The following is a 16,529-nucleotide window of genomic DNA, read 5'->3' as shown; positions in this document are numbered from 1 at the left end:
GATAGAAGTGATTTCGAGGGTATGGTCATCTTGCCTGAGATCCTGCAAGGAAGAAGAACGAGTCCGTGAAGAAGACAAACAGACGTAGTCGAACAAATCCTCACAAACACAACATTATCGGAACTAACCTGAAGAAGCAACACCGGAAAGAAGCAAACAGCATAGTAAACAACCATCACATAATCATGGTATGATCCACAATCAAGTATGATGCATGTCCGGTTTAATGAGGCATGGCATGGCAAAGTGCACAAACAATCCTACAAATTAAGTGGAGCTCAATATGCAACTCCGTTGCATATTGACGCAACACCACATCAGTTATTTAGTTCGATCTTGTTATGTACCCAACAATATTAAATGTTGTTTAAACATGGCAAGAGGTGGAGCATAAGTAAGCTAAACATTTAGGCATGTTTAAATGAGGCCGGAAATAACAAACAACAATTCCGGTAAAACCCCATATGCATATTTTAGGTTTGGTACTGTTCTGCCCTAAACCATATTTTTATAGTTGTTAAACATGCAAAGTGATGCCACCATGTTAAACTAGGCAAAATTCTGCCCCATTTACATATAAAGTTTGTTAGGTTTGGAGCTACGATTATTTAGTTATGAATTAAATCATTTTAGCATGGCATATGGGAAAAAATTACATAAATAGCATTTAAACATTTTGAACATAGATGAAAATTGAATATAATTAAACTAGACAAAATTCTAAGCAACTTTCATATATTAAGTTTTTCCATGTGATTCTTAGTTTGTGAGTTAAAATATGCATGAAGTTCAAGGGTCTTTCTGTAAAACTGCAATCCTGCGGATAATAGCTAAATTCGCATAGACTGAAAAAAACACTACTCGGCTGAGTCTTCCTGGCCCAACAGGAACAGGGGAGGTGCTGGGCGCGTCCTCACCCATGGGTTTGGCCCAGCTGGAGAGGAGGAGGAAGCTGGGCCGCGGGGCTTGCGGCTAGGCCTTGGAGGCTGCTGGCCTAGGCGCGGTCATCAGGCGCTGGTGCTGGGCCGAAGCGGGTGAAGGGCGACGTGGTGGCCCAGGCACGCTAGCGACGCGTTCAACGCGAGGCAGGGCGCTCCTTAAGAAGAACAGGGCTCGAGCGTTGCCTCCCTGGCACGAGATGCAGAGGAGGTCAGCCAGCCGATGGGAGCGAGGGGAAATCCCTGGATCCGACGAGGGAAAAGGCCGGGACTGGCCTGAACTTGTCGGGGAAGTGCCGAACTACCGGAGATGGTGGTAGAGCAAGGACGAGGCGGCACTGGAAGCTCGCACGGACATCCATGGCGCGGGACGCGGGGCGGCGAAGGAGCAGGAGACTGACGAGGTCCCATACGGGCGGCTTCGCGGATCCATCGGGGACGAACGGGTGACGGCACGCACGTCGAGGACGCGACCATGGATGGGGTTCCTGCCCAGCGAAGAGAGGGCAGAGAGATGAATCGCAAAAAGAAAAAAAAGGAAGGGAAGAGAGCAAGGGAGACGGGGCGTGGCACGGGCCTACTGGATGTGGTCGTCGGCGGCGAGGCGCGAGGTTGCGAGTCAGAGGCGCTCGGGATCGAGGGGGTGGAGTTCTCTGGTAGCTTCGAATCGAAGAGCTCGGGTTTGACCTCTGGTTGGTGGGAGGAGGAATGGGAGGATCCCGATGTGGATTCGGTGGAGTGTGGCGGCGGCTGAGGGGGAACAAAAGACCTAGATTTTAGGGTTGCCGCCTAGGGGATTGGTCTATATATATCACTAGATTTTGGTTAGGGGCTATTACGACCCTCCGATAAAAATCGGACGGTCAGGAAAAATAGGCTATGGAGTCCAAAAGGGAAAACAGTGATGTTTTGTAAACGTTTGGGGATGAACCGGATCCAACGGTGACGACTGTCCGGGTCGGGTCCGGGACAGCTTTTCGGACACGCGCGCGAGGAGGGCCGCAGGCTGACGAGAGAGATTAGGTTGAGCCTAGAGGTAGGTAGTGGACTGTGCGGAAGGCCTCAGGCTGAGAAAAGAGAAGAGAGAAAGACTCGGCGACTGTTTCCAGAGACCGAAAACGTCCGACGTTAGACCGGCAGCAGTGCCGCTATAGTTATCCGTTGGGGCGTCAAACGGACTCCGAACGTGATGAAATGTGACAGGCGGTCTGCATACACTAAAATAACACCGCACGCGAACTTTCAACCCATTCCGTGAACATTTTCTGGCCACTTATAAAATAATATTTGGACGTGCCGCGGGCGCGTGCGAGTGTGTCTGAACTCAGAACGGACAACGGATGGAACTGGGGGAACCCGGACGGATGCAAGTTTTGGAAACATGATGATGCAATGAAGATGATGACATGGCAATATGCAACACGCAAGCGAATGACAAGGCAACAACATCAAAAAACTGGAAGACACCTGGCACATCAGTCTCGGGGCGTTACAACACTCTACCACTACGAGAGGATATCTTCCTGAGATATAGAATGGCACCGGAGGGAAAATGGAAGAGGAGGACGAGAGGTAAAACTAAGTTGCTCCTTTGACAAACGATTGAAACCAAAGAACCTTGAAAGATTAATCAATTTCGAGAAAATAATACAACGAAGGTGAACAAAGTTGAAAACACTCCGTTATATAAGAGAAACAAGGAACCATACCAAAACCTTGTAGGTTGAAAGACTTAAGAAAAAAATGTTAGAATGTACAAGAAGTACATGCAAGCACTCCGATAGAAACAAAATGAACAAGGAACGATAAAAATCAATTACAATAACACTCCGGTCGGAAAAGGTAGGTAAAGAATATGAGCTTGGCAAAATGAAAACACTTGGATGAGACTCTGGTTAAAAGAGGAATGATAGACACAACACTCCGGTTAAAACAAGGTAGAGGAGGAAAAAGAATGATATAATTTGGACAGCGCTCTGACTGTAAATGGAAGAATTTGAGCATGAACTAGACAAGATGAGAGGACACTTGATGAACCAACAAACCACTGCCTCCGGAACTATTGAAATAATGGCACAAGGGGTAACAAAGATTTCAGACAGCACTCTGGTTGAGAAGGGAGTCAAAATTTGATAAGATGAGAGAGCTCGAATGAAAACACGACACTCTGGTTGGATGGATAAGCAAAAGAAAGAACATGAACTTCACAATACGAGATGGTGAGTGAAGAGAGCATCATCACAATGCCTCCGGAAGAAATATAAGAATGGAACCAAAAGAACAGAGAAGAAGACAACAAGTTCTGCCTGAAATGAATTTGGGAGAGCATCCTTAAAAAGAAGGATTTAACGGAGTTGTTGGGAAATCAACAACGAAAAGAACAGGCTTGTTGAGGGCTTATGGAAAACATCTCAAAAACTTGAGGTGAAAACCTACCATAAACGAAAACAATAGATTGGATTGCTATCAACAAGGAGACGAGAAGCTTATTTCACTGGGAGGATAAATGAAGAACTTGGGTCATTTATAAGCACCATAAATAGCAACAATCCTTAGAGAAGGCTTTAGGTGAAATATAACCCAAGATAACTCCAATGACGAGATTGATGGAGAAGATGTCTTGAGCGAAGAGAAAATTATGGTTTTAGATGTGTCACTCTTGAAAACTTGTGAATCATGAAACACGAAGGAAAATTATCAATAATGACATAACACCACCTCAAAAGATGAGATATGAAAGAATTGCACTTCAGAGTGCAAGATGAAGAATACTTGAGCTCCTTTGAAAAGAATCTTGATAAGCACTTCCAGAAGGAATTAAATCATTGATGAACCGTCATGTAGAACCTTCATGAAGAACTCCAGTAAACAAAAGGATGAATCAACCGAAAGGAAAGAGAAGTTGAAAACACAAGGTGAAACCTTTGCGATGATTTAGATGGAGCTTTGTGGCGAGATAAAAAGGAAAAACTTGGAACTCCAGAAATGAAAGATGAGCACTTGAAACCAAGAATTTAAACATCATGAACAAATTCCGTAAGAAAAGATTAATATGGATGGAACAAGAATAAGAGTTATGTTATGCGTATCCTTCACCAATTTAATTGATGACAAGAAACGGATTTGCCATACTACTTATCCTCGTAGAAAGATTAAGATAGATTTAGCGCAAACTTGAGAAGGTCTTCAATGATCCACCGGTAGGATTGAAACAACGAATGAATTGATATGATAATCAAGGAAGAGAAATCTTGGAAGAACCACCGTAAGAATTGAAAATGAACGAAGTAAAGGGATGAATCACCAATAAGAATTAGAGAACTAATAAAGATACTTGAGGGAATTTAGATACAAGTGAAAACGAAGAGATCACGAGCTGATTAGAGGATATTTTACTGATGCACTGGTATGATTTGGAGAACGAGAGCTGAAAGCTTAGAATGAATAAGTCTGAAATGATGGCCTTCGGAGAATCAAACTGAAAAGACTCCTGAATTGCTCCGGATAGGTAAAAAGAATTCTCACAATCAAAAACAATTATGAGAGGATGGCAGCAAGCTAGAACCACGAATCTTGAGGAGAAAGGAGCAAGATTTAAGAGAAACTCTTCTTCGGTCTTCAAATGTTGATAATGACGATGAGAAGCACCACCAAGAATTGTTGAGGCACACCAGAATGAAAAATTAGAAAGGTTGAACCAACGATGAAAAGAATTTGAAAGATCTTGGAGAAATCATCTGACTGATGATGAATCATTCTTATGTCAAACTTTGAGATGAATTTGAAAAGCTCCGGGAGAATTAGAAGAGTCAGGTAAGATCTAGGGAAAAGACCTGTGGGTTAGGGCCCACTCAAAATATACACCATTGTATGATTTAAAAGAGATATTGCGCCGGTTGAATCAAATGGCTTGAATGAGATAACAACCTCGAAATAGGTTGAACGGATCTTGAATGACTAGACGAGCCTTTTGAGATATCTTAAGCTCTCCGGAACAATTGAATAGCGAGAAATGGATGATTAAGAGGTGCACCAGCAAGAGAAGACATTTGAAACAAGGAAAAGGAATGTGATCAACACAAAAAGCTTGAATTGAATCCACCTGAGAAGAAAAGAATGAAGAATGACGAACGAGTAGAGCATCTTCAAGAGAACCACCGTGTAAGAACGTTGATTGAAAAGAATGGAGAGCTTCACATCCATAAAATGGATAACGAATTAAGAAAACTGAGTCCTTGAAGAAAAGGGTGGGAGGGTGGGACAACAAAGACAACTTGGGATGGATGAAATGAACACCGTTGAGAGGACTTGAGTTGATCTTGCGGATGTTGAAAAGATTGGGTCAACTAGAAGAGAAGCACACCGGTTGAAAAGGAATTAACATGACAGTCTCAATTATCATGAAGGATTAGTATTCACATAGGAGTATGAGAACACCATTTAGGAAAGGTTTGGAATCAACACTTGACTTCGAAGCAACTCAAATACCACAACTGAAAAAAACAAAACAAAGGATTGGCTTGCAAAATAAGCCGGAACAAACATATGATAGAGATTTCGTCCGAAATTTTCGTGGTGGGGCCTACACGGGCTCGATCGTAGAGCACCATCATGTACAAGGCAGTGCACATGACATACGAAGCGTCCCCGAGTCAGCATAGCCAAGGACTCTTTAAGACAAAACGAGACCACTGTAAAACCAACAGTGGATAGTCGGACCACTAGACGTCGAACCCCAATTTCATATCATACATCTGTCGGAAAGATATCCTAAGAGCTACTTGAATTCTCACTTATAAACTCCCGAAAATTTTTGATTATGCAATCAGGTGTTGGGGATATAGGGGAAGCATAATATCTCACTCAAAACTAACAAATCCTACATCCAGCTGTATCCATCCTTCAACACATAACCAAGAAACCTTCGGAAATCATTTACCTCAACCTTCGAAAAGCATCCGTTATACGAGTTATGGCGATACCCCCGAACTCCTACCCCAGTACTAGGTGGCGTCGAGGTTATCTCACCAACAACTGCATAAAAGAGATTTTCGATGTTGGTGAAACTCAGGTATTCCAGAATTGGAACGCTAAAATTGTGACGACAACACCTCGGAGCTCAACTCCCCGGGACACTGCCACAACCCCTAAATGTCAGGAGGCACCAAGAACAATGTTCTCATCACAAAACCATCGGAACGATTCCAAGATACCCACGTGATCCTAAATTTTTTTAGTGAAATTTGAGAAGAGAAGAGTTAAAACTCTACGTCAGGATGCCTCACCAGAGCGACGAAGGGACTAAGGAGTAAAAAGAATTCTTACTCTCCGATATATATAATCCTAAATGACTTAAAACATTTTTCTAGACTCAACAACACCAGCGATTCGATCAAGTAGGGGGCTCCTAAGGTCGGGGAAGGCTCTAATACCAACTTGTAACACCCTCGATGCGGCTATATCTCTCACGTGTCGGAGCATGACTTAGAGGCATAACCGCATTGAAGGCAATGTCGCAAAAGGGGTAATGTTTACACATCCCATGTACTGAATAAGAAAGGGAAATACAGAGTTGGCTTACAATCGCCACATCACACAATACATGAATAAAGCATTACAACATCCAGATACACTCAAGGTCCGACTACGGAACCCAAAATAAAAGAAGACCACCCCTAATGCTACAGATCCCCGATCGCCCCAACTGGGCTCCACTACTGATCAACTGGAAACAGAACACCATAACGAACACAATCTTCATCGAGCTCCTCCTTGAGCTCGGTTGCGTCACGTGCAAGCTATTATCGGCACCTGCAAACTAGTTTTTGGAAGTATCTGTGAGTCACGGGGACTCAGCAATCTCACACCCTCGCGATCAAGACTATTTAAGCTTATAGGAAGGGTAAAAGGTATGAGGTGGAGCTACAGCAAGCGACTAGCATATATGGTGGCTAACATACGCAAATGAGAGCGAGAAGAGAAAGGGAAAGCATGTTCGAGAAACTATGATCATGAAGTGATCCTAGAACAACCTACGTCAAGCATAACTCCAACACCGTGTTCACTTCCCGGACCCCGCCGAGAAGAGACCATCACGGTTACACACGCGGTTGATGCATTTTAATTGAGATAAGTTTCAGGTTTTCTACAACTAGACATTAAGAAATTCCCATTTGCCCATAACCGCGGGCACGTCTTTCGAAAGTTCAAATCCCTGCAGGGGTGTCCCAACTTATTCCATCACAAGCTCTCACGGTCAACGAAGGATATTCCTTCTCCTAGGAAGACCCGATCAGGCTCGGAATCCCCGTTACAAGACATTTCGACAATGGTAAAACAAGACCAGCAAAGCCACCCGAATGTGCCGACAATTCCTGATAGGAGCTGCACATATCTCGTTCTCAGGGCACAACGGATTGTCCAAGGTTCCGGTAGGCCAGCCCAGAGTTGCCCCTGGTGGCCACCGGCAGCTGACATGTTGGACCAACACTCAGAGGAGCACTGGCCCGGGGGTTTAAATAAAGATGACCCTTGGGTTGGCCGACCCAAGGGAAAAAGAGGCTAGGTAGCAAATCATAAAACCAATGTTGGGCCTTGCTGGAGGAGTTTTATTCAAGGCGAACTGTCAGCGGGTTCCCATTATAACCCAACCGTGTAAGGAACGCAAAATCAAGGAACATAACACTGGTATGACGGAAACTAGGGCGCCAAGACTGGAACAAAACACCAGGCATAAGGCCGAGCCTTCCACCCTTTACCAAGTATATAGATGCATTAAGTAAATAAGAGATATTGTGATATCCCAACAAATAAACATTTTCCAACAAGGAACAACTCCAATCTTCACTTGCAACTAGCAACGCTATTAGAGGGTTAGAGGCTTGCTAGGACAAGGTGGGTTAGAGGCTTGACATGGCAATATGGGAGGCATGTTAAAGCATGTGCTAGGTATCGCAGCATAGGCATAGCAATAGAGTGAGCATCTAGCAAGAAAAGATAGAAGTGATTTCGAGGGTATGGTCATCTTGCCTGAGATCCTGCAAGGAAGAAGAACGAGTCCATGAAGAAGACAAACGGATGTAGTCGAATGAATCCTCACAAACGCGACGTTATCAAAACTAACCCGAAGAAGCAACACCGGAAAGAAGCAAACAACATAGTAAACAACCATCACATAATCATGGCATGATGCACAATCAAGTATGATGCATGTCCGGTTTAATGAGGCATGGCATGGCAAAGTGCACAAACAATCCTACAAATTAAGTGGAGCTCAATATGCAACTCCGTTGCATATTGACGCAACACCACGTGACTTATTTAGTTCGATCTTGTTATGTACCCAACAATATTAAATGTTGTTTAAACATGGCAAGAGGTGGAGCATAAGTAAGGTAAACATTTAGGCATGTTTAAATGAGGCCGGAAATAACAAACAACAATTCCGGTAAAGCCCCATATGCATATTTTAGGTTTGGTATTGTTCTGCCCTAAACCATATTTTTATAGTTGTTAAACATGCAAAGTGATGCCACCATGTTAAACTAGGCAAAATTCTACCCCATTTACATATAAAGTTTGTTAGGTTTGGAGCTACGATTATTTAGTTATGAATTAAATCATTTTAGCATGGCATATGGGAAAAAATTACATAAATAGCATTTAAACATTTTGAACATAGATGAAAATTGAATATAATTAAACTAGACAAAATTCTAAGCAACTTTCATATATTAAGTTTTTCCATGTGATGCTTAGTTTGTGAGTTAAAATATGCATGAAGTTCAAGGGTCTTTCTGTAAAACTGCAATCCTGCGGATAATAGCTAAATTCACATAGACTGAAAAAAACACTACTCGGCTGAGTCTTCCTGGCCCAACAGGAATAGGGGAGGTGCTGGGCGCGTCCTCACCCATGGGTTTGGCCCAGCTGGAGAGGAGGAGGAAGCTGGGCCGCGGGGCTTGCGGCTGGGCCTTGGAGGCTGCTGGCCTAGGCGCGGTCATCAGGCGCTGGTGCTGGGCCGAAGCGGGTGAAGGGCGACATGGTGGCCCAGGCACGCTAGCGATGCGTTCAACGCGAGGCAGGGCGCTCCTTGAGAAGAACAAGGCTCGAGCGTTGCCTCCCTGGCACGAGATGCAGAGGAGGTCAGCCAGCCGATGGGAGCGAGGGGAAATCCCCGGATCCGACGAGGGAAAGGGCCGGGACTGGCCTGAACGGGTCGGGGAAGTCCCGAACTGCCGGAGATGGTGGTGGGGCAAGGACGAGGCGGCACTGGAAGCTCGCACGGGCGTCCATGGCACGGGACGCGGGGCGGCGAAGGAGCAGGACACTAACGAGGTCCCGTACGGGCAGCTTCGCGGATCCATTGGGGACGAACGGGTGACAGCGCGCACGTCGAGGACGCCACCAGGGATGGGGTTCCTGCCCAGCGAAGAGAGAGCAGAGAGATGAAGCACAGGAAGAAAAAAGGAAGTGAAGAGAGCAAGGGAGAGGGGGCGCGACACGGGCCTACTGGATGTGGTCGTCGGTGGCAAGGCGTGAGGTTGCGAGTCGGAGGAGCTCGGGATCGAGGGGGCGGGGTTCTCTGGTGGCTTCGAATCGAAGAGCTCGGGCTCGAGCTCTAGTTGGTGGGAGGAGGAATGGGAGGATCCCGATGTGGATTCGGCGGAGTGTGGCGGCGGCTGAGGGGGAACAAAAGAACTAGATTTTAGGGTTGCTGCCTAGGGGATTGATCTATATATATAGCACTGGATTTTTGTTAGGGGCTATTAGGACCCTCCGATCAAAATCGGACGGTCAGGCAAAATAGGCTATGGAGTCCAAAAGGGAAAACGGTGATGTTTTGTAGACGTTTGGGGATGAACCGGATCCAACGGTGACGACTGTCCGGGTCGGGTCCAGGACAGCTTTTCGGACGCGCGCGCGAGGAGGGCCGTGGGCTGACGAGAGAGGTTAGGTTGGGCCTGGCGGTAGGTAGTGGACTGTGCGGAAGGCCTCAGGCTGAGAAAAGAGAAGAGAGAAAGACCCGGCGACTGTTTCCGGAGACCGAAAACGTCCGACGTTAGACCGGCAGCGGTGTCTCTATAGTTATCCGTTGGGGCGTCAAACAGACTCCGAATGCGATGAAATTTGACAGGCGGTCTACCTACACTAAAATAAGACCGCACGCAAACTTTCAACCCATTCTGAGAACATTTTCTGGCCACTTATAAAATAATATTCGGACGTGCCGCGGGCGCGTGCGAGTGTGTATGGACTCAGAACGGACAACGGATGGCACTGGGGGAACCCGGATGGATGCAAGTTTTGAAAACATGATGATCCAATGCGGATAATGACATGGCAATATGCAACACGCAAGCGAATGACAAGGCAACAACAGCGAAAAACTGGAAGACACCTGGCACATCGGTCTCGGGGCGTTACAACTCTCTTCAAGGATGTGTAACACCCCGGATGTAACTTTACCAATTTGTACTCCAACTCTTGCCATTTCCGGCATTAAGTTATTTTATTTTCTCGGGTTCGGGTTTTTGTCTCCGTGTGTTGTTATTGTTGTCATGCATCTCATATCATGTCATCATGTGCATTGCATTTGCATACGTGTTCGTCTCATGCATTCAAGCATTTTCCCCGTTGTCTTTTTGCATTCCGGCGTTTCGTTCTCCTCCGGTGGCCATTTCTACCTTTCTTTCGTGTGTGGGGATTAAACATTTCCAAATTGGACCGAGACTTGCCAAGCGGCCTTGGTTTACTACCGGTAGACCGCCTGTCAAGTTTCGTATCATTTGGACTTCGTTTGATACTCCAACGGTTAACCGAGGGACCGGAAAGGCCTCGTGTGTGTTGCAGCCCAACACCCCTCCAACTTGGCCCAAAACCCACCTAAGCCTTCTCCATCATCTAGAGCATTCGATCACGATCGCGTGGCCGAAAACCGCACCTCATTTGGATTCTCCTAGCTCCCTCTACCTCTATTTATAGACCCCTCTCGAAATTCGCGGATCCCCCTCTCCGAAACCCTAAATTTTCCACCTCGCGCGCCGCCGGACAAATGCCACCGACGGACACGTCCGGATCCTCCCCGCCGCCGCCACGTGTCGCCCCCTCACTCGCCATCGCCGCCTTCCTCCGCCGCCAGCCCGGGAAGCCCGGATCGGGCCCCCGCGGCCCAAGCCGGTGCACCGCCCCGCGGCTTCGTCTCTCCCGTGGCCGAGCCGCTACCTTGCCGGCCGGCGCCGCCCGGCTGCCCCTGCCGCCGCCTCGCCCGACGCCTTGGCGCCACGTCCGAGCTCCTTGCCCACCGCCTCCGTCGCCTCGCCCGCCGCGCTGCCTCGCCCGCCGTCCGCCGCCTCGGCCACCACCGCCGCCCGGCCGTCTCCCCCTCCTCCGGCGACCTCCTCCGCCGTCCTCGTCCCCGCCGGTGAACAGTGCGCCGCCGCCTCGGGTTGCGTGTCGTGAAACCCTAGATCCGGAGGTTGATTTTTCTTCTAAGTCCCTAAGAATTCCAGATCCAAGTGCTCCTGTTTATAGCCTCGTAACTTTGCATCATTACCTCCGATTCATGCATATAGCATATCAAAATGTTCAACTCAGAGAGTACATCATTTCATTCCATAGCATAATTTTAATTTGAGTTCATCCTGATGCCCGAAATGTTGTTAGAAGAGGGCTACTTGAGATAATTGTCAGATCTGCTACTCCATTTAGGTTTTTGTCATTTTTGCCATGATTATTGTGTGCATGATATGCCCTGATGCTCTACATATGTTTTGTTAAGGGTTTTGTCATCTTTCCAGAGGTGCAACCCATGTATTTTTTTGATGTGTGTGCTGACTAGCACAAGCTTGCAAAGTGGTGCACTTGGTAATTCTGTTTTCAGGGACTTAGCATTTCCACTAAGTCCTTGAGCCGCTTACCTCATGTTGTCATATGTTCATGTTGTTTCCTAGTGATCCGTGCCTCTTTTGAGGATGATCAGTAAGGATGTTTTGTTAATCTTGTAGTGATCCATCCATCCATGTCTTTGCTTGCAATTATGGAGCACCCTAGATTGAGTCAATCGAGCTCTACTTTTGCTACTTTGTGAATCTGGGCAGATTGTCAACTTGTTTGCAATTTTGCCGATGGTGTTGTAGTTGATCCGTGCATGCTATGTTATTGTTCTTGCCATGTCTAGCTTGAATTTTGTGTGTTCTTGATGGATGTATTCTTAGATTATCATGACTTGCTCCGTATTGAGTGCATCGAGCTCGTAAACATGCCTACTTGAGTTATATTTCAGCATGTGCCAGTTTTCACTAAGTCTGAAAACTGATTATGTTTTTACTATGTTCACATGCTTGCAATTTTATTTTCTGATCCCTTTTGGCTCAAGGTCACTAAGGGACTTTTGTTAAGCTCTTTGAGTAGCTCAATGCCATGCTTTACTTTGCCATGTTAATTTCCTGTAGCATGTAGTTTTGTTGCTCCGAAGAGTGCTACCTGATCTGAAATTCCAGACAAGTGTTAATTTCACTAAATCTGAGATCTGTTTGCCATATGCATTTTTGCCATGCTTGTTTGAACCTGTTAATGGAAGAATTGGCTGTAGCTCAGTGCTAGACTTTTGTTAAGCATCTTGAATGCATCCCTGCCATGTATTTTGTTGTCATGTTTGGATGCTGTAGCTTGTTCATCTCATTGCATTTAGATGGCTACTTGCTGTAAATCGCAGACCGTAACTCCGATTCCGGCGTTCTTTATATCGTTTTCAAGCGATTTCATCTCATATTTCCAGCGGCACACTTGGTTTTCCAAGTTGAGGCCAGGTTCATGCATTTCCTGTCATATCTTGCATATGCATCCCGCATCGCATCCCGCATAGCATATCATCATTGCTTCGTATTGTTTGTTCCTTGCACGTGGTTGATTGTGTACTTGTTGCTTGTTTGTCTTGTTTGGGTAGAGCCAGGAGACGAGTTCGCTAACGAGGAGCCCGTTGAGTTTGCTTTCGAGGATCCAGTCAACTCTGACAACTGTGCAGGCAAGATGATCATACCCTCGAAATCACTACTATCTTTGCTATGCTAGTTTGCTCGCTCTTTTGCTATGCCAATGCTACGATGCCTACCACTTGCTTTCAAGCCTCCCAAATTGCCATGTCAAACCTCTAACCCACCATGTCCTAGCAAACCATTGATTGGCTATGTTACCGCTTTGCTCAGCCCCTCTTATAGCGTTGCTAGTTGCAGGTGAAGATCGGAGGTCGTTCCTTGTTGGAAAATCTATTTACTTGTTCGGATATCATTATATTGCTATGTTATCTTAATGCATCTATATACTTGGTAAAGGGTGGAAGGCTCGGCCTCTCGCGTAGTGTTTTGTTCCACTCTTGCCGCCCTAGTTTCCGTCATATCGGTGTTATGTTCCCGGATTTTGCGTTCCTTACGCGGTTGGGTTATAATGGGAACCCCTTGATATTTCGCCTTGATTAAAGATTTTCCAGCAATGCCCAACATTGGTTTTACCATTTGCCACCTAGCCTCTTTTCCCTTGGGTTTTCGGAGCCCAAGGGTCATCTTATTTTAACCCCCCCCCCCCCGGGCCAGTCCTCCTCTGAGTGTTGGTCCGACCGAGTAGACTGCGGGGCCACCTCGAGGCAACTTGAGGGTTGGTTTTACTCATAGGATGTCTCATCTGAGTGTGCCCTGAGAACGAGATATGTGCATCTCCTATCGGGATTTGTCGGCACATTCAGGCGATGTTGCTGGTCTTGTTTTAACCTGTCGAAGTGTCTTGAAGAACCGAGATACCGAGTCTGATCGGAACGTCTTGGGAAGAGGTCTATTCTTTCGTTGACCATGAGAGCTTGTCATGGGCTAAGTTGGGACTCCCCTGCAGGGATTTGAACTTTCGAAAGCCATGCCCGCGGTTATGGGCAGATGGGAATTTGTTAATGTCCGGTTGTAGATAACTTGAACATTAACTTAATTAAAATGAATCAACTGAGTGTGTTACCGTGATGGCCTCTTCTCGGCGGAGTCCGGGAAGTGGACACGGTGTTGGAGTAATGTGTGCGCAGGTTGTTCTCTAGTTTCTCGCATGCGCTTGCCTTCTCTTCTCGCTCTCTTTTGCGAATAAGTTAGCCACCATATTTGCTAGTCGCTTGCTGCAGCTCCACATACTTACCTTGCCTTACCTATAAGCTTAAATAGTCTTGATCGCGAGGGTGCGAGATTGCTGAGTCCCTGTGGCTCACAGATTACTATTACACCAGATGCAGGGCCTAACGATTCCGCTCCAGGAGACGCGCTTGAGCTCAAGTGGGAGTTCGACGAAGACTCTCAATGTTACTATGTTTCCTTTCCTGATGATCAGTAGTGGTGCCCAGTTGGGGGTGATTGGGACCGTGTCGCATGTTGGGTTATCTTTTATTTTGGCACCGTAGTTGGGCCATGAGTGTTTGGATGATGTAATGTTATTTATGTACTTGATTGACGTGGCAAGTGTAAGCCAACTATGTTATCTCCCCTTTATGATTTATATTACATGGGATGTTGTGAAGATTGCCTAACTTGCGACTTATGCCTTCAATGCGATTATGTCTCTAAGTCGTGCCTCGACACGTTGGAGCTATAGTCGCATTGAGGGTGTTACAAGTTGGTATCAGAGCCTTCCCCGACCTTAGGAGCCCCATTGCTTGATCGTTTTAGCGGCTGAGTTGTGTCTAGAAAAATGTTTTGAGTCATTTAGGAATTATATATCGGAGAGTTTAGGAATTCTTTTTACATCCCAGTCTCCTAATCGCTCTGGTGTGTGCTAGATGAAGGTGTGTGCGATGTACATCATATGGTTCATTCGGATGAACTGTTCATGATTAGACAACACAAAAGAAACGGTCAACCGGATCAAAGGTGTGTGCGATATACGACATGTGGTTCACTCGGATGAATTGTTTGCGTTGAGACATGAGAGCAGAAATGGTTCAAATGAACAAGATGTGTGTGATACGAGGCAAACAGGTGTGTAATCGGAAACGTGTGCGAAGACTGATAACAACACAGACGATTACTGGTAACAAGACGTGTGTGTTGTGAGCAAACGATTGCTGGTATACAATTGTGAGTGATTCATGAAAACATCACCGACGGGTTACATTGTTTAGTCTATGTGTGATGTCATTTTCTTTGTACACACAACATCTACGATCTGTCTACACAGCATCAACATATATACTTAAAAAGACAGCATTGCATAACCAAATTAAACATACAATTAGACAAGTGACTACACACATAACATTTCCACACACCATAGCAAGCAATTACATGCATATTAAAGTAGGAGAAACGAGGATCTAATCATGTACTTATTGTTGCGATGACGCTTGCCATTGCTCTACTTCCAGCTAGATCCCTGGCTGTTTTGGGGAAGGAGGCACTTCCTCTTGTCAACGATCCGCCTGTACATGTCGTAGCTCGTGTACGCCTCCTTGGCCGCGTACACGACGTGAGCTTTGTCGAGTTTCTCCATCCAGGCTGAGTGCCAGACACGCTTGTCCTTGTTGCATGAATCCTTCATGTCTCTGTAGTAGGGGTCGATGATGGCATCGGCGAGGTGAACTAGTGAGTCCTTCTCACGCTCCTTGCTGCCCCAGATCTTGTATTGGTCCTGGATGTTGACAAGATTCTGGCAGGCGGTGCCCGAATTCTCAAGCACCTTTGCATCGTTGGTGATGTCCACCGTAGAGAACATGAAGTTGGGGCTGGTAGACGACGACGTGGTGGCGCACACACATCTGGGTGACGGCGACCTTGGGACGAGACCCGACACGAGCGCTGGTGTACACGTGGTCGAACACGACCACCTTATACTTCTCCGCGGCAAGCAACAGCTCCATGATGTGGATGGAGTGCTCCACCTAGGCTGGGTCATTGGTGTACACCATCGAGAGGTCCATGAACCTTCTTTTGGTGTCCACCACGGCACACATGGTGAACTACTGCTCGTCATCGGCAGCCGCTCGGAGCACCATTGGAGCCGCGCAGGATACCCTCTAAGAATTTCTCATGGTGGGTGAGCTTCTTGCAATGGTGGGGCGCGATCGAAAGGTTGAAGAGACACAAGGGTTAAATGGCCAGTGTAATAAATGGGGTCAGACGGCCTGTAATCGTCACGTCTTGTCAGGGCATTCATAGCGGAGGATTCCAGTGCATGCTTGACAACACCACCCCACACACGTGGGCTCGAAGAGGCGCCAAATGTATCATCGGTGAGCCTGTTTCCGCGCTACCGCGCTATTTATCGCGCAAGCTTCCCGCCTGACTTGTTTGGCCATGCGTCGGCTAGAAGAAGGACAAATCGTGGGCGTTTATTGGCAAAAAGCTTTGTAAAAACGAAGTGTGTGAAATGACTTCGATCATAAGTTTACCCGTAGGTGATGAGGTCAGAGTTACATAGAAGGGTGATGATGGACACTCGAGTGCGATAAGTAATTATGTGCTCTACAGTGCACACAGTGGAAGAAACCAACTGTGTGCAATAATGTCGAAGGTCGCAGTCGAGTTAGCTATATAGATCGTGTGCTGTGAGATCGACAAGGTAAACTGA

The sequence above is a fragment of the Triticum urartu genome, chromosome 4 (genome assembly GCF_003073215.2).
Source record: "Triticum urartu cultivar G1812 chromosome 4, Tu2.1, whole genome shotgun sequence".
NCBI lineage: Eukaryota > Viridiplantae > Streptophyta > Magnoliopsida > Poales > Poaceae > Triticum > Triticum urartu.
Note: the sequence above shows the minus strand (reverse complement) of the source record.